Below are 23806 nucleotides of genomic sequence, written 5' to 3'. Positions count from 1 at the left end.
AGTTTTTACTGGACCACAAAATGTTCCATGAAAGTACATTTCACTTCAATTAAACCTCCCCCCTCTCTGGCCCCTTTCCCTCCCAGCAATCATCATGCTCCAGCTATGGCTGGCCAGAGTCCTCTGTTACACAGTTACAAGAGCACAGTGTGATGCAGTTGCACTCTGCCAACACCCCTATTGTCTGAGGATTTACAAGGTCTGTTTTTATACGCCCTTGCAACAAACAAAACTGTGTCCCTATTCTGCTTGACCTAACAACTGTTAATCCTAAATCACAGTGTGAATAGCAGATGAGATGCTAAAGTGCTTCTTTTGCAACATGCTGCTTTAGGTGTGGGCTGAAAGTGCAGAGCCAGAGTAGTGGATCCTTTCCACGTGCTGTAGTGCCATGGGCAGACTCTGGGCAGCTGGGAAGGAGAGCCAGCTGTTCCACAAGACATCTCTGCAGGGGCTGATAGCCAATGCTGCTACACACAGGAGACATGGACCCCAGGTCTTCATTCCAGGGGAGCCAAGACCAGCAGAGCAGCTGTTGGGTCAGCATTAATACCCTGTGCAAGGTGAGTTGAGTTGTCTGCTGTTTCTGCAAGATTTATACCTCCTCCTCTCCACAGGCACCTCATTGCTTTCCCCTTTGCCTTGGCAAGGAGGCCTCTTCTTACCACTACAGTGACAATGTACCTGTTTCTGAATTCAGCATATTACTGTGTGAACCTTTGGAAAAGCAGCACTTTTAGGTTTAACTAACTCATTTTAAATGGCATGTTATTAAATGTTGCTTATCACTTGTTGACCACATAGGAACATTTGACCTTTGCACAAACTACATTCAAAATATTTGACAAAGCCATGCAAAATATTTTCCATGTTTCTTACTGAGATTTCTGAAACTTCTGACTAGAAACAACTTAAGGGAGATAAAGATTAACAGGACTCCAGGAGGAGTAAAATGTCAGTTAGTGCACAATATGTTACCATCTTCCTTCAATGAATGTTTTTCCATCTGTAAGGCTGGAATAAAGAAAAGGCAGGGTGCCCAGTATAACATGGTATACACCAGCTGCAACAAATTTAATTTGTTTGTCTCAAAGGACAAGGTAATGCACTTAAGTAATCCTGTAGGGCAGCAAAGTCTATTTTCACAGACCTCAGTCTATGACAGTAAGAAATCAGCAAGCTGGCAGATGGCCCAGCTGCTTCTTGGGCACTTTCCCAACAAGTATAAATCAGGGAGAGGGGTATCAGTTACAGGTGGACAATCCAGCTGACAGGACAGACCTTCAGCCTCTTTGAAGGCAAATGCAGGGAGTAGCTGTAACTCATCTGGTAGCTTTATGTCTGTGCATACATCTTCATAACAACACCAAATGGGTTCAAGTGGATGTAACAGCCAATGAATGAAGGCACAAGCAGCTTTAGCAGATGTTCACAATGTTATTTCCAATATTTTAGGACTCATAGCTGAATTGAGTTTCTGCTTTACTCTATGACAAATCTAAACCATCATGTTCCAGAAAGATACAGTTAATAAGCTGTAGAAAAGAAACAGGAAAACATAACCTCCAGCAATGTTTTATGATGGTAATTTGTAAGCTGGCATTCCGATTTACACCTTGATAAGATTTAATTTAACCACCAAGGAAACCTGTCTGTCATGCTGTGCAGGTGTTTATCTGGAATGACTGGATTGCTTTGGAGATTTTCAGGTAACTTACCCATTTGGTTTTATTTTCAGCCTCATTGAGTGAAAGTATTGCCTTTTGATTCTCACACTGTGTCTCTCTTGGGTGCTAAAAGAAAAGGTTTGGTTAGAATGTTGCTGTTGGGCATCTCCTTGTACCTTCCTCTTGAGAACTGGGACCTTTCACGGCACCAGGCGGTGCTGAGTTTGGCTGGGGTAGAGTTAATTTGCTTCACACTAGTTGGTTTTGGATTTGTGCTGCAAACAGTGTTGATAACACGGGGATGTTTTAGTTATTGCTGAGCAGAGCTCACACAAAGCCAAGGCATTTTCTGCTCCTCTCTCCACCCCACCAGGAGGGACACTGAGGGTGCACAATGAGTTGGGAGGGGACTCAGCCAGGACAGCTGACCCCAAATGACTAAAGGGATATCCCAAACCAGATGTGTCATGTTCAGCATATAAAGCTGAGGGGAAAAGGAGGAATGAAGGGACATTTAGAGTGATGGCATTTGTCTTCCCAAGTCACTGTTACACATGATGGGGCCCTGCTCTCCTGAAGATGGATGAGCACCTGCTGGCCCATGGGTAGCAGTGAATTAATTCCTTGTTTCATTTTGCTTGTGTGTGGAGCTTTTGCTTTACCTATTAAACTAACTTTATCTCAACCCAGAAACTATCTTTATCTCAAAAGTTTTCTCACTTTTACTCCTCTGATTCTCTCCCCATCTTACCAGGAAAAGAGAGTGGGTGAGCAGGGCTGAGTTCTTGGTTGGTGTTAAACCATGACACAGGTGCAGAATTTCAAATGCAGGGCCACAGTCCTGCATTAAGTCAGCTTTTTACCCTGTGCCTTCCTACCTATTCAGCAAGTGTTCCCTGGCTAGTCTGAACATTGGCCCAGACACTGGTACTTCACCAAAATGAGACTGCCAGGTTCCTCTGCAGTCTGAGGGCTACAGCCACCCACTTCACTTCTTTGGACAACACCAGCTCACCACTCACCTCTTTAAATGTGCTGTAATTAAAGCTGCAGTTTATTGGAAGTGTTTTATGGGAATACTGAAGACAAAAGTGCCTTATTGTGGAAGAAAGCAAAAACCACCCAAAGGCCAGCCTAAAGGGTGCCTGAGCATTTACAGCTCATACACATCTAGGACAACAGAAAAAGCTGGGTGTGAGATGATAGATGGACTTCAAAGTTATTCTAATGCCCTTTTCTTGAATCATTACATGGGCAACAATCTGTCTCTCCCTGCAGAGCTATCCTGCCTTGTGCCCTTGTCTGTACAGGACAGTCATCACCTGCTCCATTGGAAACACAGTATATTTGTAAATGCATTACTTACTGACAGAATTACTTTTGTATCTTACTGCCCTGAACTCAGCATTTCTTCTAGGGCATGTCTGCTCATCTGCCTTCCTTGTTCCCTGCAAGCATCCAAAGGGCACATTAAATATAACTGTGGACTCTGGTACAGAAATAAATCCCGAAACATGACCCTGAGGTCAGTCAAATAAGTGGCATTGCAATTCCTATTGCACTGATTCATATTAGAAACTATTTCCCTTTTATTGAAAAGACTCTGTGAATGCCAACTCCATGAAGAAAAAGAGCACAAAGCACGAGTACCAGCCAAGTCCTGCTGAGATCTGCAGCCCTTGGGTGACAGATGAGATCTTTGTTGTTGCATTCCATGCCTAGCTGGGCTGTGGTTCCTCCCACTGGCAACTCTCATAGGAATGAGCTGTACAGTACCACAGGAGCCATTGGTTGGAAAATCCATTTTTGAATGCTTCACTTTGGTTTCTGAGGGAAGCCTGCAGGGTGGTGCCTGCAGGCAGGAGTAGTTCAGGTGTCTGGGTTCCCTGGATATCCCACTCCCAGCCAATTCTGCCACAGCAAAACCTTTGCATTGAGTCTCCACCTGTGCAAGAGAAAAAAGTGGGAAAAGGTTTCCTTCCCTGGACTGCAGGCCCAAAGCCATCATCCTCAGAGGCACACTGGGGCTGGAATGCTGTGCAAGCACCAGGAGGTGTATGTTTGACCCAGAAGCACAGATCCCAGGACTAGCAAGCACCAGTCTAAGGCTAGGCGAGTGAAAGATGCTGCATCACCTGTGAAGAAACTCCCTGAGAGTCAGCTGCTGCACAAAGACCTCTGCATGCAGCCTCCCTTTCTGGTCTAGGGAGGCAGCTGTAGCGTCTGCAGCCCCACCCAGATGGCTCACAAAGACAAGAGAAAGCTGCAGTAAGCCCAAAAAGTTGCTTGGATGGCTCATCTTCTCCTGCCCACTTTACAGAAGAAAGGTGGAAAACAAAACTCCCCAGCAAGTCAAGTAACGGGATAGACACAACACTGCAGTGCTGCTGCAGCCTTGTGGTGAGCTTCTGTGGCACACAGCAGTTCTAAAGGACTCAATGACACTCCAGCAGAAATGGGAATTTTTCAACTCCTTAGATGGGAAAAGGACTAAGAGGGTAGTAGGAAGTTAATTTAAGTATCTCAGAGTAATACCCACATAAGACCTGCCTTCCACGCTGTAACACTGGTCTGCTTTGCTGGAGGCATGGAATAGATGAGATGCTGCTTTTCTGCAGGGAGTCCCTGGCAAGGCAGAGCAAACTTCCTCAGGAACATGTTAACGTGGGACAAAAAGCAGCATCCGTCCTCCTCAGAGACCAGGCCGCCTGTATTTCTATTTATCTCCCTTAATACTGTTCACCAAAGCTGCTTGAGCCATGTGACCGTAAAAACAGCGGCCCAAGGCACTTCATTCCTTTCCCCTCCCATCTTGGAAGTTTTTCCTGCCCCGAGGGGGTGATGAAACAGCTGAGATTTAGCTCCCCGCGGTGGGGTGCTGCAGCGATATCTCACCGATAACACCTTTCCATAAGCGAGGTGAGGAGCGCAGGGCATTCCAAAGGGTGCCGATTCCAAAGGGACCCGGCGGGGAGCGGGAGCGGGCGCTGCCGCCGCCTGGTGGCCGAGAGCGACACTGCAGGACCCGGGGCTCAGCCGCCTCGCTGCCGCCGCCTGGTGGCAAGAGGGAGGCACTGCGGCATCACTCCCGTCCTGTGGCCGCTCCCCGTCCGCGTGTCGGAATTCACGGTCACGGAACCCTTCAGCCTGGAAAAGAGCTTTGAGTTTTAACATCATCGAGTCCAACCGATCTGTAACCCAGGACGGCTGAGCCCACCACTAAACCATGCCCCCAGGTACCATGTCTATATGTACATATGTATGGCCAAACTTCGTGAACGCAGATTTGGGCAGGGCTCTCCCCACGTGGGTGTGCCCTTCCAGTCTGCGCAGTGGGTATTTTAGGTGAGGCTCAGCGTGCGCAGGACTGGCCCCACCATTTAAGTCCTAAGGTCCATCTGCTACGGCCGAGCGAGCTTGGACAGTGACAAGGAAGTCCTCGGGACTGTCACAGCACCCGTCACTAACCGGGACTGACCCTGCTGAGCATCCGCGATCTGACGGGATGGGATGGTAGGGAGGCATTGAACCGCCAGGGGATGGTCCCCACTGAGACTCGAACTCAGGTCCTTGGAATTCGGAGTCCGGAGTGCTCTCCATTACACCACGGGACCGCCCTACCATGTCTACATGTCTTACAAATCCCTCCAGGGTGGTGTTCCAATACTTGACAGGCCTTTTGGTGAAGATATTTTTCCTGATTATTCAATCTCAGCCTCCCCTGGCACAACCTGAGGCCATTTTCTCTAGTCCTGTCATTTATTATCTGGGAGAAGAGACTGATCCCCTGCTGGCTACAGCCTCCTTTCAGGTAGTTGTACAGAGTGATAAGGTCCCCCTGAGACTTCTTTTCTCCAGGCTGAACAGCAGCTCCCTCAGCTGCTCCTCACAAGACTTGTGCTCCAGTCCCTTCACCAGCTTTGTTGTCCTTCTCTGGACATGCTCCAGCAACTCAATGTCTTACTGAGGGGCCCAGAAGAGGACACAGTACTTGAGGTGTGGCCTCACCAGTGTCATGTAAAGGGGACAATCACTTCCCTAGTCCTGCTGGCCACACTATTTATGGTACAGACCAGGATGTCCTTGGCCTTCCTGGCCAGCTTGGCACTCTGCTAGCTCATGTTCTGCAGCTGCTCTCAAACAGCACCTTTTCTGACAAACAGCTTTCCAGCCACTCTGCCTCCATCCTGTAGTGCTTCATGGGGCTGTTGCAAGCCGAGCGCAGGGCTCGGCACTTCACCTTGTTGAACCTCATACCACTGGCCTTGACCCACCAATTCAGCCTGTCCAGATCCCTCTGCAAAACCTTCCTGCCCTCCAGCAGATCAACACCCCTGCCCAACTTTGTGTCAACTGCAAAGAGACTGAGGGTGCACTCAATCCCTTATACAGATCACTGATGAATTCCTCCTGCTATCTTTTGTCTCTTGTCACTTTTAAAATTTTCATTTAACATCTTCCTCTATGAAATTCAATGTATTTTTAAATTCTTGCCTATGTTTCTTGTACCCTCTCACTTTTTATATTCTTTTTTCCTGTATTGGGTTTATGTGTCAAGGTTTAGTAGCAGCAGAGGTGCAGGGGTGACTCCTATGAAGCCACCAGGAAGTGCCTCTGTGGCAAACAGCCAGTTCCAGCAGGATGCAAGGAAGATCTGCCACTGGTCAAAGCTGAGTCGCAGTTCTCCAGGTGTGGCATCACCAGTGTGGAGTGAAGGGGAAGGACTGTAAGAAACAGAGCTATTCCTGCCCATGGGCCCATCAGACCAGCCCATGAGACAGAAGTGAAGGTAAGCTGTGCAATGTGGGTTTTATACCCACCATGTCAGACAAAATAATTTCCTGTGGTGAAAACTGATTATGAAATATATGTTTGTCTGTACTAGAACTGGGTTTGAAAGTTAAGTGTGAGGAAGTTCTCACTTCAATTACTAAGGTTTAGCGCCTCTGTTTCTAGCAGAAAGGCTCTGTGGGAAAAGGAACTATTTGTCTCCTTATAAAGAGTTGTAACTCCCTCGCAGGAATAGAAGCTTTAGTAACTCAGAAGCCATGTTATGTATCTCCCTGTAAACGTTTGGAAACAACAGCTCCTGTCTTCTCCTCTAGCTTTGTCTATTTCCCATGAAACCACTTAACTGCTTTGAGATTTTGTCTCTAGCACCCAAACTTACTGGTCTTTGCAATGTTTCCTCAATGTGGAGGGGTTCTGTAGTGCCTTTTTCTAGAAATCATGAAGTAAAATAAGGACAATGGAAGTACCAGAAACTATCTTCATCTCAGCTTCCCTAAATCAAATCATATCAGTCCAAGGATCTTTATGCAGTTTACAAGGAAGGAGAAGTCACTACTCTTATCACACAGTGCAGACAACGAGAAAGGCACCTTTAAAATCATGAAGAGCTAAGACTGCAGAGCTCAGTCAACACTTCAGGGTATGACTGTTACTAAAACAAAGCCTTGTTCAGTTTGTCCTTTCAGGTTTTCAGTCTAAACAAAATGGATTTCTACTAATTCTATTCAAATAACCAAGCTTTGAATAACACTTGCTTATTGCTACTTATGTCAAAGATATTTTTAACTGTCCCTCAGAAATTTATCTTTGTGGTACCTATTAAAAAAAAAAACAGTGAAAACTAGCAGTTCCTGCCAAAACAGACTCTTTATAGAAACCTGCTGGGTTTTTTTTATACACAGACCTTACAAAGTATTATCAAGTAATCAACAGAAACTGTGTTTTATTTAGCATACACTTTTCAATCCACCAGATAAAACCAAGAAACTTTCTCCATAAATCTGACAGCAGCGTTGGGCTTTTCTTTCTTTGGAAGTTCTATGCAGTCAATTTATTTAAGCATATTTAACTTCTGGATAGAAATTAAGAACCCAAGCCAGACTACTAATTTATTTTAATAAAAGGAAAACTCAAGAGACTGCACTAGCTTTTGTTGTTTTCTGTAACTGAGATTCCTTTTTTATCTAATATTTATGAATATACTGCACAACAAAATCTGTATTCTTGTATAACTTATTTATGTACTCCATATTTGAGGAAGGAATTATCAGCATTTTATTTAGTATCTGAATCAAGAAAATTATTCCTTCTAGATGTGAAAAAACAATCTTCCCTTTTATTTTAGCTGTCCTAAAGCATACATAATACACACTATCCCCAAATTTCTCTTTGCTTTTACCCCACAAGCAAAGGAAAACAAAACACAAGCTCTTTGTTTTAAGTTCTCCTCTCTCCTTCTCAGATAACTCCTACAACTGTTTTTGCACTTCCAGTTTAGTAAATCTTACAGACAGGGTAAATCTACAGAAATAACTCACACAGCAAAAAAAGCCAACCCAACTTTGTATCTCTGCAGAGCGAGCTCGATCCTGGTGGCCTCCTGCCATGGCAAATCCACTGCAGTCAGCTTTGTGCATAAAAGCCTCTCATTTAGGAAAAAGGTATTTAATTTTGTTATCTATAACTCTTTACTTTTGCCAACAAGTAGCGGGTATTAAGGAATAGATTAGTCAAACCTAAATTTCACTTGGAGTAACATTAGTCAAGAGTTCAGGTGTAATTTAGGCAGAAAAAAATCGTAGTCCAAGTTCTTTGGCAGGCAGCATCTGTTCTTGGTGAGTTTATCCTTTTTCATAGCACTGTTACAGACTGCTTGATGTTCTGCTTTTGATTTTGCTTCAGATTTACATTATTTAGCTTGCCCTAAATATTTACACCACAGCATAAGTCAAGACTCAGGCAGCCTTGTGCCTCATTGACAGTATTTTCCTTAGAACCCTGGCTCCCTGTTGTCCTATTTTCTTGAATGGGTATAGCTTTCTTCTTTTATGGGTCCTGGTTAATTAAAAATACTTTGAATAGTTTGAATCCCACTGTAGCAAAACATTATGGTACAACACATAAATCATGAAGAAAAAGCTCCTGCTAGCGTGGCTCACTTCCCAGCACTGATTATAACAGGGACCTCACTGCATTTCATAGAATCATAGAATCATAGAATCAATTGGGTTGGAAAAGACCTCCAAGATCATCAAGTCCAACCCTTGGTCCAACTCCAGTCCCTTTACCAGATCATGGCACTCAGTGCCATGGCCAATCTCAGTTTAAAAACCTCCAGGGATGGGGAATCCACCCCCTCTCTGGGCAGCCCATTCCAATGCCTGATTACTCTCGCTGGAAAGAATTTTTTTCTGATATCCAATTTCAATTTCCCCTGACAGAGCTTGAGCCCGTGCCCCCTTGTCCTATTGTTGAGTGCCTGAGAGAAGAGACCAACCCCCACCTGGCTAGAACTTCCCTTCAGGTAGTTCTAGACAGTGCTGAGGTCACCTCTGAGTCTCCTCTTCTCCAGGCTAAACAACCCCAGCTCCCTCAGCCTCTCCCCACAGGACTTGTGCTCCAGTCCCTTCACCAGTCCCTCTCACCTCTTGTATTGCCTGCTGAGGCCACAGCCTTTCCTGCAGCTCTCCCCCTACCCCAACAGTGGGGAAAGGGAAGGGAGCTTCCCTTCCCTGGGAATGGGCCACTTCTCCCCACTCCCCCCAGATCCCCATCCCCTCCTGCTTTCGAGAGTGGGTTGGAGAGACTGTGTACAGGCAGAGCCAGGCTACTTAGCCTGGTTGGGAGAGCACAAAGCTGTTTAGACAAAAATCATGGTCTCTTAGTATAAGTACAATTAAATGTGGTCTCTGTAGGGAATAGAGACCAGATGTTATATGCTGCCTCTTAATTTTTTACTTCTGTAAATTAAACAGGGTAGGGGGGCAGATAGTGCCTGTGCTGTTTAATCCTCTGCCTTTTTAAATTATACTTCAGTGGATTATTCAGATTTACCTGTTTTAGAGCCTTCCTATATATTCTCTCTACTTCCCCCTTTTTTATTTTCCTAAGGAAATGATTATCAAAATTTTATTTTTCCATGTGTTTCTCAGTTCTCTGTTTTTATCCTGATATTTGATAGAACAATGTGAAGTTTATCCATAAAACTGCTAGTGAGTTTTCCTGAAGCTGGGATATCATGCATCTCTTTATATAAGCTTGTTTTTACTTATTATGCTTTTCAGAAAGCTCTGATTCTTCTATAAACGATTATTTTGTGAAAGAGCCCTTGTGAGGTGATAGAGCATTTTCTTTATCAGTTATTTCCCACCAAATCTGCCGATGGTGCAGGTTGAAGTCTCTCCTCCTGTACTTCCAACTCAGCTATAGTTAATCATGGAATTTAGTCTGATGATAATTTATTCCATCTAATGATGCCTGAGATGTAAAAACCCCAAAGGAGGAGTTTGGGGAACTGGAAATTAAGAGGGGAAAAAAATCCCAAACTAAACATTCCCACCTTTATTCCTTGCAAACTCAGCATATCTTTTGCTGAAATTACTGAGACACCATGGAGCCCTGCTTTTTTTACAGTCTCTTGGTGCTGGAATCACACTTTAAATCATTCTCCAAAAGCATGACTTAGTTAACACTTCATTATGCAAGAAGATTTCCACTATGCTGTAGTTGGCAGAAAAATCTGACTTTCCTCATGCATTTTATCCAGCACCCACTTCAAATTAAGAAAAGGAGACTTTAAAAGTTTTTGTCTAAAAGGCCTGAATGTCTCTTTACCCAATCATCAGTTGTAGAAGGCCAATATGTTAAAAATATGAAAGATCAGATGCCACACTTAAATTAAGATATTTCTGTGATTTTTTTCCCTTTTCAAGGTATAAAATGTATTTCAGTGTATCTGAAGAGTAGCATGTTTCATCTCAAGGATCACGAATGGCTTGCAGTATAATTTAACAATGTGGCTCATTAAATTAATTTAGTGAGTGGAGAACATGGTTATTTGCTCACATAAGTGTTTTCAAATTGTACTCTTCAGACTACCAGGTGCCTGAAGTGCCATAGGAAGTGGCATGTCTGTACTCCCAGGGCCAAATCATCCCTTTTATAGCTTGGATTAAGATGATGGGAGCCTTCAAAATATTGGAGGGTAGCAAGTGGTGTAAGAAATCTGGCAGACATAATCTTGGTGGAAAATTCTTTTTCAAAAAGCAGAAAATAGACTTAGCACTAGGATAATACTATGTCCAGTCCCCAGCAACATTCACACTCTTGTAACACTGGAATTCAAGCCTTTAAAAACGTGTGGATACTTACAGTTAATTTTTACAGCTGAATCACAAACCCTTCATTCAATTTTTGCTCCTTTCTTTAAGCAAGAGTGCAATATTTATTAAATTCGAACAGTGAGGTTCTGTGCCAACATCTGATAACATCTATTTTAATTTTGTATCCTTTTAAGATACAAATTTAAGTGAAAAAGAGGTATCTTTCTGAAATGGATAAATATCTTTACCCTGGTATTGCAAGTGTGTTTAAAATAAAAGAGGGGAAAATAACCACCCAGAGCACTGACATCAAAACCAGCCCAGCTGCACTACCTTCATTTCTGCTCCTAAGCTTTCTCTTTTTGGATCTCTTTCAGCTAAATACAAAAATCTAACTAAAGAGACCTCAGTGCATTTCAAGAGGCATGGGCTTGTGCAGAAAGATTCCTCACTCCTGGGCTCAGACCTGTAATAATGTGATATCCTGACAAAGAAATCACAGAAATAGCTTACAGGAAGTGCCATCAAGAGGTCATCTAGTTCACTTCCATACTGTAAGTATTTTTAGATCAATTTTATAAAATGTTGGATGAGAAGTGCAGTGAATGTTGTAGAAAATCTGTGTTACTCTCATATTGTATATTTTTCAAAGCCAACAAGACACAGGATTTTTTTTTAATGTGATGTGACTGGGTATCAGAAAATATTTCTAAATATCTTTTTTTTAATAACAAACAATATTCAAAATAAGTTTTATACAATAACTTGAAATACCTCTCATTTCAAAATATCACATTATACTTTTATAAACTGCCTATACACATAGGAAGAAACAATTAAAAGGTAGCCTCTAGTCTGTATTACATTTGAAAAACAATTTTAGCCGAAGTTAAATCAGGCTGTTAATTGATTCCATCTTTAAAATTCTCATGACAATGCAGATCGTGATTTGAAAACTGACATTCCGTCCAAGAAAGAAACCCACGTACTGGTACATACATTTCACACAAATTGAAAAGAAGGACTGCCAGAAATGACACAGTAAGGATAAGGTTTAAATTAGGCTCTATTCATATGACTAAGTTAAAATTGTAAGTGGCCTTTCTGCAGAGACAGCAAAACCTCAGCTGCACAGTGCCCTGAGCACAGAGCTCTAGGCTGGCCTGTGTGACTCTGGATTCTGTGAACAGCCCAGAGCCATTGAGTGATGTAGATTGGAAAGTTCAGTCGAGTTGCTTAAGGTCTTATATACTCAAGTTTTTTAAATTTTCAAGGCTGGGCACTCCACAAGCTCTATGTCAATGTGCAACAGCATGGGACACCCAATTCCATCCCTGCAGTGCCACAAAACTTCTATTTCTACTGCTCAGCCCATCCCCACTTCCAGCCCCTTACACTTCCTTTTCACACTGAAACTGAGTTAGGAATTTCCTGTTCAACCAGTCTGGCTGCCTGCTGAGCACACCCATTTTCCTGCAGTTCAGGATGTACTGTCCTTGTGCTTCCAGGAGGCTGACCAGTCCCTGTGGCCTTTCCCCTTCAGAGCACCCTCCTGTGAATCATAGAATCACAGAATGGTTTGGTTTGGAAGGAATCTAAAAGATCATCCAGTTCCAACCCCCTGCCATGGGCAAGGACACCTTCCACTGGGTGGGGTTGCTCAAAAATAGCGTGGCCAGCAGGACCAGGGCAGTGATCCTTCCCCTGTACTCTGCGTTGGTGAGGCCACACCTTGAGTGTTGTGTTCAGTTCTGGGCCCCTCAGTTCAGGAAAGATATTGAGGGGCTGGAGCGGGTTCAGAGAAGAGCAACAAGGCTGGTGAAGGGACCGGAGCAAAAGTCCTATGGGGAGAGGCTGAGGGAGCTGGGGTTGTTTAGCCTGGAGAAGAGGGGGCTCAGAGGTGACCTCAGCACTGTCTAGAACTCCCTGAAGGGAAGTTCTAGCCAGGTGGGGGTTGGTCTCTTCTCTTGGGCACTCAGCAATAGGACAAGGGGGCACGGGCTCAAACTCTGCCAGGGGAAATTTAAGTTGGAGATCAGAAAAAAATTCTTTCCAGAGAGAGTAATCAGGCATTGGAATGGGCTGCCCAGAGAGGTGGTGGATTCCCCATCCCTGGAGGTTTTTAAACTGAGATTGGCCGCGGCACTGAGTGCCATGATCTGGTAAATGGACTGGAGTTGGACCAAGGGTTGGACTTGATGATCTCAGAGGTCTTTTCCAACCCAATCAAATCTATGATTCTCATAAGATCCTGTCTGCCATCTGCCTGCACAAGCTGAAGTTCAGAGTACATCCTCTGCCACTGCTGCTTCTACTCTCTGTTTCTGCTGCTACGAGCTGCCTTCGCTTCTAAGAAAACATAAAATTGTAAGAGGAGTGCCAGTAAAGTAAAGCTCAAATTGTGCAAAACCTCTGATTTTTTTAAATTGCCAACACTAGATTAGAATTTTAGCTGCTGCATGCTATTGTATGCAGTGGCCTTTAGACTGTAAAGGTGGCATTAGCTTACTCCTTGTTTTTCCAAGTGTCAGTTTTCTTCAGGGAGAGAAAAAAGGGATGGAACAGCTGCTGCTTGATGTTTGTAACTGTGATAGAGGTGCTTATGTTGTGGGAAAGAGGAAAGAAGAAAAAGTGACCCGTCAGATTCTCCATTCTTGAGTCTCTGTGCTTGATACAAGGTTAAGAGTATTTAATTTATGTCTGAATATTTTTAGGCTGCCTTTGAATTTCTAATACCCTGAGATCTGTCAAGAGATGTGCTGACCACTCCTCGAGCTGTAACATTCCTCAACAGATTCTTTACCAGCTTCCTCCACAGCATTTCAGGGAGAGTAGAGATCTGTTTCCACCTTCCAAATGGAGCATCCCAAAAGTTGTCATCTGCTTTCTACCACATGATATGTCATGACATAATTTCAACTGCTTGCTGTCTTTTAACCCTTTCTCTCTCTTTCCACATATGATATAGAACTACCTTTCCTCCTCTTTTCATCAAGGGTTTGTGTGTTGCCTATCTCTCAGGTTACCTCTAAAGAGGAAGGTTTTCTAGAGGGAAGATTTCACATATAATTAAGAGCTTTGGTTCTGAAACTCCTCTAAGAACAAATGTGCTTTCCATCACCATTGAAGGATCTCTAAAAAAAGTCTCTGTATGGTAAATCTACTCATCTCAGGATTTATAGAATCATAGAATCGGTTGGGTTGGAAAAGACCTCCGAGATCATCAAGTCCAACCCTTGGTCCAACTCCAGTCCCTTTACCAGATCATGGCACTCAGTGCCACATCCAATCTGTGTTTAAAAACCTTCAGGGATGGTGAATCCACCCCCTCTCTGGGCAGCCCATTCCAATGCCTGATTACTCTCTCTGGAAAGAATTTTTTTCTGATCTCCAACTTAAATGTCCCCTGGCAGAGCTTGAGCCCGTGCCCCCTTGTCCTATTGCTGAGTGCCTGGGAGAAGGGACCAACCCCCACCTGGCTACAACTTCCCTTCATGCCCTTTTAGGACATGTGTTTTATTTTAAACAAAAGAAGTCAGGCAATTAAAAAGTTACCCTGATGTTGAAATTGGCAGGGGTAAAACTGACATTTTATCAAATACAACCTATTTGGGACTTATTTAAGTGACCAGTAAAGCTTTTAAAACATACTCAGTATTTCAGCTATTTGCATAAACTTTGACTGCCTACTATGGAAGCCTTCCTGTTGTGATTCCAGTACAGGACAGTTATTAAAATTCATTCCTTGGGCAGCTCTTCTAAGGGTCAGTTTGCAATAGTTCCCCCATGACTGGAGGAACCTGCAGGCACTGAGGAAACCCCGATGCAGATAAGTGACCACGTTGCATCAGCACTAATGCAACTTAACTGACTCCGACTTCCCCAGAGCTACTTGCAGGAGCACTCAACTCTGGTTCCTATGATAAAAGCAAAACATCTGGGAGGAAAGCTCAGAGACAGACATTTCTGCTGAGGAGAATCAGGTATTTCAACTCTAAACTTGAGCTCAGTAATATTCTCCCTTTAATTGTGGGTTTTCCATAAGGATCTCCCAGTTTGTTGAGGGAACAGCCAGGCTTGAGGGGGAATGGCTGAAGGTGGTATAGCAACACGTCAACCCCCTTTTTTCCACATTATAAATTCACCTCGGGGCTTGGAGTACTTTAGGATAAACATTAATAATAACAAATTCTAATTGGTCATTATTGCTTGAGCAGAAAATATCAGATTTCGTTTTCACCAGGAGGAAATGAAAATGTCAGGTACTGTAATATGACAAGCATGGAATTTACAGTAGTGCTATGTACTTGTAATTACCTTTATATGTGCAAATGCACACAAAGCAGAACACCAGGGAGGCTGTTTTACAACAGATTTAATCAAGAGAACATCTACGTCTCCTCATAAACTTACTTAACCAACTTTGAAAAAAGAATGGAGTTGATTAGACAGGTTAATGGGGTGATGTCTTTATAAATGACAGATGGCCACGTTAGAACAGAAAGTTGTTCACTCTCCATTTTTTATTTTATTTTACTTATGAGACTCTTTTACTATTTTTTTTAACTTATGAAAACATTGCTCATACATTTTTGATTAGCAGTGGCTCACTGGAAAAAAAAAGCAATTTCCAATGAAACTGAACTTTTAGCTAGGTGGATGTTGTCATTATGCTTAAGTGGCAATAATCAAAACTAAAATATAAAATGATTTTTTTGGAATTCCAGGTCCTTATAAACATCCTGACCTCCCTGCATTGGCCTGCAAATGGAGACAAGTGCTTACAGATTTGCAAGCTCATAGGAATGTAACAAAGGAGTGGAAACATGCAGAAGAAAGGTAGCTTTTTTATGTAAGGGGAAACCATTAGTGGGGAATTTGGCAGAGTAATTAAAAACTCACAATTTAAAAAAAGGCAAGAGTTAGTTAACAATAATAAAAAGTATTATTATAATGCAAAATTAGCTATACTTGAAAAAATAATAATATCCACCTTGGGTAGCTCAGGGTTATCAAAGAGTAGGATGTGGAATAACCCAGGTTGTTAATCTTCCCTCAGATATCTGAGGTCTCTGGAAGTGAATCCCACCAAGAGTGTTAACTGAGGAGGATTCACTAACTTCCTACACAAAGCCTGCCCTCTGTGTGCTCTGGGGACCCTGGCCTGAAGGGGAGGATGTGCAGTACCTGAAGCTGCTATTGAAAGCCACTGTGGCAGCAGCAGTTCTTGGCTCTTTCCTGGATGGCATGTTGCTTGGCAGTGGCCTGTGTGCCACCACTGGCATGTGCCATGAGGTGTGAAGCTCTGTGTGAAGATTTCCAGTGCCCATCGAGCTGTTAGATAATCCCAACTGAGCAATAATTCCTGCAGAATTCTCTCATATCTCTTCACCTCACATATGAGAATGGAATATAAATTATGAAAATAAGATGTGTATTGCCAACCTTCTGCTCTTTTCCTCTTCCTCTGGCAGTTTTCACTGACCTGAAGTGTACAGCTTCTTCATCTGGTGCAGATAGTTGATTAAATTAATCCTACTGAGCATCTTTCTAGCCTTCCATGCATGGATGTGAAAACCAAAGTCTTCCAGGAATATTTTCTCTTGAAATTTTCTCTGTGAGTTTAGGATTTATGAGAACCACTAGACTAAGTTTTGAAAAACCTCTGGATATTTGGTGCCTTTTCATTTATCAGGATTGTAGTACCTGATTCAATGCAATGAAACAATCCTTAAGTATATTTGTGAAATTCTGCAGCAGATAGCAGTAATGAAAGATAATTCTAGATACTCAGGATAACGTGGCTGCAGTGGATCATAGTCTGGATCAGAATTCTTGCAAGCTTTTCAAGTGCTAGTATACTGCTTTTTTTTTTCTTAATAAAGTACAATAGCATATCACAAATTTAATTTCATTTATCTGGGCATATGTAAATCAATAATTTCCTTAACAGTGTCTAATCCTCATTAACAGGAACAGATCTGCTTGAGGCAGATGAGTAGGTGGCTGGCAGCTGCAGAGATACAGTGATTTAGCATTTACTAATAACATTATGATCAACAGTTTGGGGTGATAATTTAATATCATATTTAAGTCACTACACAACTCAGTCGACTCGTCCCACAACTCACCTCTCATTAGCACAGAGTAGGTAAATTTCTCACAGAGTATTCATCCAGGAAACAGCTGTGCCTGGCTTTGTGTTCCTTACTGGTACTTCCACAGATTAATTGCTGCAACATCAGTAACACCTCTTATCAATGTATTACCCTCTGGTCAAGTGTCACCAGCCCAGGATGGACATGCTGCAGAAATTGTTTAGATCTACCTTTGCTCAATTCATTCCTGAATTCTATGTCTTAGTGTCACCAGCAATCCCTGCTGCCAGATTCCACATTTTCTCTGGAGCTCCTGTTTCCCCAAAGTGAGTTAGATGTTCACAGCATTGTGAGGTGGAGGTACAACTTTTTTCTGTTTTCAGTTGATGCTAACTGAAGTAATCGGATCAGAGTGAATTGCTGGCTTCATAAATCTAGTGGGGATAGGATATAGGGGATAATACAGAAAGGATTATGTAAAAGATTTGTATCTTGAGGAAATACAGACTTCCACTGTGCCTGATGCTTAACAGTAAGCCACTGTCCTTCAGCATCTGGCTGCCCTGCACAGTAGTCAGTTTGAGTGCCTTGATATGCAAAATACCACAGCTAATCTAGTCAGACAATCCTTGATCACTTTGTGACTTCTTAGAGGAAGTAAATATGTAAAAGAATGTTCCTTGGTGCATGACTCTTTTAATAATCTAATGAAAGGCTGCAGTTTGGAATAGCCTGATAAATACCGCAGTGTTCTAAATATTTTATTCCTGTTTGCATTCTGTTCCTAAAGGACTGATACCCTTGATTCATTACTGCTCTATATGGATTGTGTCCCTGAACACTTCCTTGCCATTGATTCCTGTTTCTATTAAAACACAGCCCTTCCTTTCTGTTCCTTTCACTTTCTGCTGTTGCCTCTTCTGGTTAATTCATAGAATCATAGAATTGCTTGGTTTGGAAAGGACCTCCGAGATCATCAAGTCCAACCCTTGGTCCAACTCCAGTCCCTTTACCAGATCATGGCACTCAGTGCCACGTCCAATCTGTGTTTAAAAACCTCCAGGGATGGTGAATCCAGCACCTCTCTGGGCAGCCCATTCCAATGCCTGATTACTCTCTCTGGAAAGAATTTTTTTCTGATCTCCAACTTCAATTTCCCCTGGCAGAGCTTGAGCCCGTGCCCCCTTGTCCTATTGCTGAGTGCCTGGGAGAAGGGACCAACCCCCACCTGGCTAGAACTTCCCTTCAAGTAGTTCTAGACAGTGCTGAGGTCACCTCTGAGCCTCCTCTTCTCCAGGCTAAACAACCCCAGCTCCCTCAGCCTCTCCCCACAGGACTTGTGCTCCAGTTCCTTCACCAGCTACATATTTCATGATACTGTCCCTTCCTTGCAAAACATGAGGTTCACCTCCTCTTCCTTGACCTGCTCATCCTCCTACACACAGCCCTATTAAATTTCCTCCCTCCAATGGAGCCTCCTCCCTCTGAATCCCACGCAAGCATTAATTCAGGGGGAGCTTTACTGAAAAGAAAAGGAGACAGCAAAAAAATACATGTGGTGGATAATAGTAACAGGAATTAGAAAAGTTTCAGGTGAGCCAAATTAATACAGCATCCAAAATGTACATAGGCTGGTTTAAAAAGAAAACTAAATACAGCATGAATTTTCAGACATCCCATCCTCCTTGTTTTCTTTCCTTTCTGTGTAGCCACAAGTTGCTACGCAGTCCCTGGGAAACAATGACTTAGCCAAAATCCTCAGGCTTGTCTGTTCTCTTCTAACTGTTTTTACTTCGGTGTTGTGATCCAGAGAAGTACTAAAAGCCACAGGGAAATTATAAAGCTTCAGTGCTCATTACAGGAGCACCTTTAATCCTTGTTGTTCAAACTATACAATAGAACTGAAGGACTGAAGCATCACAATGCAGACCAACAGTGAGCTGTTTCCATAATAATGATAATAATTCAAGTTTTGTTACTCATTCCTTTCTATGATGTAGCATAGGCCCATAACTGCGTGTACTCCACAGATCTTAATCCAGCCTCTGTGAGAAGCAATTTGTTGGGGATTTCAAAACATCCTCTGAGATCATACTAGAGTTTTATGCAGAAAACCTCTCATAATCCCTCGCAAAACTCTAATATGGAGCTATTTCTGGATCTTATGCTTCTTTTGGAGCAGGCTTGGCTGGAGGGTTTGAACAGTACATGAGAAACAACTGCAGTGCAAGTGTGTGCAGTGAGGGATGGGTACAGCTGCAGCCAGGTTGGGAGCAGCTGCTTCCACAGGCTCACAGAATCCTTTGGGTCCAGCATAGCAAGGTAAGCACAGCTGCAAAGACCCCTCCCTCTGCAAGCTCACAGACATCTGATCTGATGAATATGGCATTTAAACTGTATTTCTGTGAATATGGCCCCAGTGAAGGAACATGATTTGTAGTGTCTTCTGTTTGCTAACACCATGCTCCTTGTTTTGCCCAAAAAACAACACAGGGTTTACTACCAAAGCAGAAAACAAAGCAGACATGTCTAACAGTGCTGACAGAAACTGGATCCTTAAGAGGACTTTCACAACAACAATTACATCTTTTAGTACAAATGAGGGAGTGGAAAAGAGTAACAAAATAAGGGTGCAGACTCAAAAGGAAAAAAATAAGGAGTGCTCATTGAAAGTAGTGCACAATGAGGTGTTTCTATTCACAATTTGCTGTGGTAAAAGTTCATGAGGTATTTCCTGATACTTGCTTAGTGTAAGGAATTGCACTGACACTTTGAAGACCCTAAAGGATTGAAAGAGATGAGCTGAAGCAGCTTTTCAGCTCAGTACCTGCATAATTTCCCTAGAGAATGGGAATGCATTTTCCAATGCCACCTAGCTGGGACTCGTTAGGCATTCATTTATTAATTCTGTATTTCTGAAAACACTGATAGCAGCAATCCACCAATGATGAGCACGTGATGGTGACAAATGAAGAGATACACTGATTACACTTCTAAACAAAGAGGACAAAAAAATCACCATATGCATTTTAAAAAATACATTCTAAAAAAAGTAAAATTCCACATTATAAAAATGCACTGAAGTATATTTTAAAAAATAAAACCATATCAAAGGCCTTCATATCTAATCAAAAGAAAGCTTCCTCCTTATTTTGGGATGATGTTCCTCTCTTGAAGTACTATGATCTCTGTAGAAACTGAGAGGACATCTCATATTTAAGGTCAACTGTATTTAAAAGCAGCTTTTTAATTTGGATTTTTATTTCTAGTCAAGGATTTTTAAAGAAGCTCTTAATCACAGAATCTTTGAATCATTTAAGTTGGAAAAAACCCTCTGAGATCATTGAGTCCAACCCTTAATCCAGCACTGCCCAGTTCACCACTAAACCATGTCCCCAGACGCCACATCTACATGTCTTTTAGATACCTCCAGGGATGGTGACTCAACCACTTCCCTGGGCAGCCTGTTCCAAGCCTTGACAACCCTTTCATAACATCCAGTCTAAACGTCTCTGACACAACTTGAGGCCTTTTCTTCTCATCCAATGCTCGAGCTCAAGATAAAGAAGCATTCTGTCATAAAGAGTTATTACATTATGCATTATTTCTTTTCCCTCACTTTGCTTAAAGGCAGAGTATTTAATTGCTAAAATGTACTTAACTCTAAACTTTTTCTGAAATTGCTTTATATCATGAAGTCCTGCCCCAAACCTGAACAAAACTGAACATACCAATTTATTCAAACTGTGTAAGCAGAAGAAAGTTTTGAATTATTGTGGACACTTGCTTTCTTATCCTATATGAACTAAATGGGGGCTTTTACATAAAAGATCTGATCCCTGAGCACTGTTCAGATTTATCTGCAGCAATTTAAAAGGGTAATGACTCCAGCTGCCAAAAATTACTCTTCCAACAGATGCAATGAGTCTGGCAGTAGGTCTGTTCCTCAGCTGCTGTACTTCACTCCCACACTAGCTATTAATGCACTTTGAAAAGATACCCCCAAGACTTCTCTCCTTTCAGCTCTCTCAGCCTCTCCTCCTACATCAGATGCTTGAGCCTCTTCACCATCTCTGTGGCCTGGCACAGGACCTGCTCCAGTGTGTCCATGTATTCCTTGTACTGGGGAGCCCAGAATGGGACACAGCATCCCCAGCTGGGTCTGATCAGGGCTGAATAGAGGCTTCAGAAGATTGGAATAAAGCTTTTAAGCCAGCACCTATGGTAATATCTAAAAGGTTATTTAAACAAAAAGTATATTTTTTCTTAAAAGGGACTTTAGAGAGTTTACTAGTCCTTTCCATAAAATCTTAAGTGGTTCAGTCCCAATTTGGGGTTTATTTTTAGTCCATGCTGGGTGATTATTCTTTTGGGTTTTAGGGTTTAGAGAAAAGATGTTTTATTCCCTTAACATTTCCTCTTTGATCATGGGAGGCAGAACCAGCACTAAACTTGTAACGATGCTTGGGAAGCTCAGGACAAAGGATTAAATCAAGGTTTATTCCCAATTCTCAGCTACAATTTTAGTAACTTTTATCTAACATAGTCTGTTTCTCCAGATCTTTGGTGCTGGGTTTTGAACGTAAAACCAGCCCAAATGGAGAACAGATCACCTGGAGATTTTAACATTGGTTTTACCTCACTCAAAAATCAAATTAAAACTATTGTTATCTTTGGACCCCTGAGCTGGCAGTCTGCTGAACTTTACCTGCCTTGACTAATGCACATACCCTACTGCCTTTAACAATCAAGACCAGTCAAGAAGTATTTATTTATCTGTAAGGAAATACAGGAAGACCTGACAGGATTCAACATGACAATGCTGTCTGCACTGGCAAACTGGATTTGCTTGCTATTGGACTATGCAGTTTAGATGAAAACATCTGATATCCATTAAGCTGGACTTTTGCAATTAATTTTATTTTATTTATTTTATTTCCAATGTGATGTTGAAACAAAGAAGAAAGCAAAAAATATTAAGAATAATTGTTACGTTCTATTTGGATAACAGGAGAGGCCACAGATAGAACTCATGCTCCAAGTCACAAGGTACATAAAAAATTCCAGACTTTATTTCATTTCTGATTTTTACTGGTGGCAAATAGTCCCATGAAAAGCTTAAAGGCCAATCACAAAGACAGACAATACATAAAAGCAAGCAGGTAAAACTGATGTGTGAAAATGTGTAATTAGCCAGTTTAGAGACTCAAATAAAAACTGTATTTTCCTTACAAGAGGGCAGACAATACTTTAGGCTACAGGTGACTCAGAAAGACAGGGAAACTCAAGCAGTAGATGTGAGGAATCTAAACCATGCATAAGAAATGCTGGCAGCAGCAAACTCTAAGATTAAAATTTCAAGATTACACAGTGTGTGTATAACCACACAAGCTGACTGTAGGTTTATGGAGGCTGAATGTGTTAGCACTACAGTTCTAAACATTTCTAATTTCAAGGAAGAAACTGCAGATGTTTGCTGCTCAAATTAGAGAGGAGTATCTCTTCCTAATAACATGTATGTATGTATGTAACTAACATTACTTTTGTATGTGTTTAACTAAGGGAAATGAAGAAAGAAAGGAATAAAAGGAGCTCAGCCCTCTTTTAGGAGTTAGAAATTCAAACAGGAGAGCAGCTATGAAATATTCTAGTCTTGACACACACTCTGTAGATAAAAGTAACAATGTGAGAAAATTATGTAGGAAGGGAATGGAACAAGCACTGAAATGCAAAGTGTTGTAGAGTGTCTTTTATTTTTTTGGTCAAAAAACATGGAAAATTTAACACCAACAGGCACAAAGTATGGCATTCCCAAATCAGGCCACAGGCAAGTTAAAATTTTATTTAATAATAATGGTAATAATAAATCCACTTAGTATAATAGTTAATATTAAGTATTGAAGTCATACTTAGCATACTTATCAGGAACATTGCATATCACTTCAGCAAAACTGTGGTTTGAGTTTGTTTGTACATTTTTGTGTGTAAGCACAGTCAGGGAGGTGCACATGCAAATGCTTCTGTCCCAAATATGGTGCAGAATCAAAAATAAGGTGCAATTTTATTTCCCAGAGAAAATACTCAACATTCTCTTTGGAGTTGCTTTAGTGCCAGATTTCAAAACGCAGAAAATTTACCAATTTAAAGATTCATTCCCTTTCCCTCTATAGAATTAACTAAATGACAGCTTTTTATATCACAGAGGATGTGAAGTGTTAAAATATAGGTATATATTTGTTTTCAATATCTGTTTGTTTATCTGCAAGTTATGTTCAGATTCCTGAGATGATCCTTCCTTTGGAAATCTTTGCTGCTGCCATGTTTGCTCTCCTACTTTGTCAATAAAACTCAGACACCTGCCTGTGTGTTAAACAGCTGGTACAAGACCCCCCAGCCTTTTGAACCGTGTCTAATCCTTATTAACACAAGCAGTCTCCTTAAAAATGCAGAGCTGAAGACTCCTTGAATGAAGAGTTTGGAGGAGCAGACCCTCCTACTTCTTTATTAACGGATACTCGGGTTAAGGTCAACCAAAAGGCTCATGGAGTCGGAGACAGGATAGGATTAGTCGTTCAGGTCTCGCTGAGAGGAAGCACTGACAGGGCACCCCTTCCCGTGCATGGCGGCGCAGGACGCGCAGGTGTACGCGGAGGTCACAGCGCACCCCGCGGCTCTCAGGGGCTTCAGGCGCCGCGTTCGGACACTGCCGGCCCCTCGGTGGGAGCCTCTGGGCGGGGCAGCGGCTGTGACACGGCTCTGGGAACCCGACACGAGCGGTGTAAGCCCCCCAGGCTCTTAACCTAAGAGAGCGAGTTTTCCCTCCTCCTCCTGCATCCCTCGCACCTCAGCTCGTCACGTCTGGGCGATGTCTCACCTGACCCACATTCACGCCCCCTGCGCTCCCCCGGGAGCAGCGCCGGGAGGAGGA

At 42.4% G+C, this 23806-nt stretch overlaps 1 long non-coding RNA gene across 3 annotated transcripts; it reads left to right on the top strand.

The window, feature by feature from the left end:
• The first annotated feature begins 297 nt into the window (after positions 1–297).
• LOC139672107 (uncharacterized) lies at positions 298–23237 on the top strand. 3 transcript variants are annotated; one of them, XR_011697860.1, is made up of 7 exons: positions 298–563; positions 6226–6456; positions 8035–8119; positions 11158–11334; positions 14667–14763; positions 15508–15619; positions 19061–23237. It is a non-coding gene; the product is annotated as an uncharacterized lncRNA (long non-coding RNA). The 3 variants fall into 3 exon arrangements; XR_011697861.1 differs by lacking the exon at positions 14667–14763; XR_011697862.1 differs by lacking the exons at positions 14667–14763; positions 15508–15619.
• The last annotated feature ends 569 nt before the right edge of the window (positions 23238–23806 follow it).

This window comes from Pithys albifrons, chromosome 5, assembly GCF_047495875.1.
Source record: "Pithys albifrons albifrons isolate INPA30051 chromosome 5, PitAlb_v1, whole genome shotgun sequence".
NCBI lineage: Eukaryota > Metazoa > Chordata > Aves > Passeriformes > Thamnophilidae > Pithys > Pithys albifrons.
This window is presented reverse-complemented; position numbering and strand designations above follow the sequence as displayed.